This window comes from Limulus polyphemus, unplaced genomic scaffold (genome assembly GCF_000517525.1).
Source record: "Limulus polyphemus unplaced genomic scaffold, Limulus_polyphemus-2.1.2 Scaffold150, whole genome shotgun sequence".
Classification (NCBI taxonomy): domain Eukaryota; kingdom Metazoa; phylum Arthropoda; class Merostomata; order Xiphosura; family Limulidae; genus Limulus; species Limulus polyphemus.
Genome location: NW_013665760.1, coordinates 170,967 through 171,507, shown reverse-complemented (window position 1 = coordinate 171,507; position 541 = coordinate 170,967).

Sequence of the window (541 nt, the reverse complement as noted above, 5' to 3'; positions counted from 1 at the left end):
TTTTGGTTTGTCCATCAACTCTAGGCCTACTGTTTGTACAGAATTTAGTAGAGACAGATTTTAATTTGGGTTTGCCTATCGATCCTCGGCCTACAATTTGTGATTATTAAAATAGGAAGAATGTTTAACTATCGGTTTTTCTATCGGTCCTACTATTTGCACGAATCAACTTATCTGACAGCCTGTCTATATACCCTAGTGTTTGTAAGAATCATAAAGGGGGAAATTAAAATGTCGGTTTGTCTCTTGACTCTAGGCCTACTGTTTTCAAAACAACGAATAATGTTATGATTTTGTTTTTTTGTATCTTTATAAAACTAACGTGCAAACAGTATACACTGTAGCAATTACTTAATACAATACCTTATAGAAAGAGAGAAACTGCGAGTCTGTGACAAGTCCGCCCTGTTGTGCCCGGCATGGCCAGGTGGTTAGGGCGCTCGACTCGTAATCATGCCAACTTCCGTCAACTAAATCAGATCAGGGAATTTGGGGGCATACCATCTGCTGAATGCGCCCCCATAACTCGCAACTAAAAAAA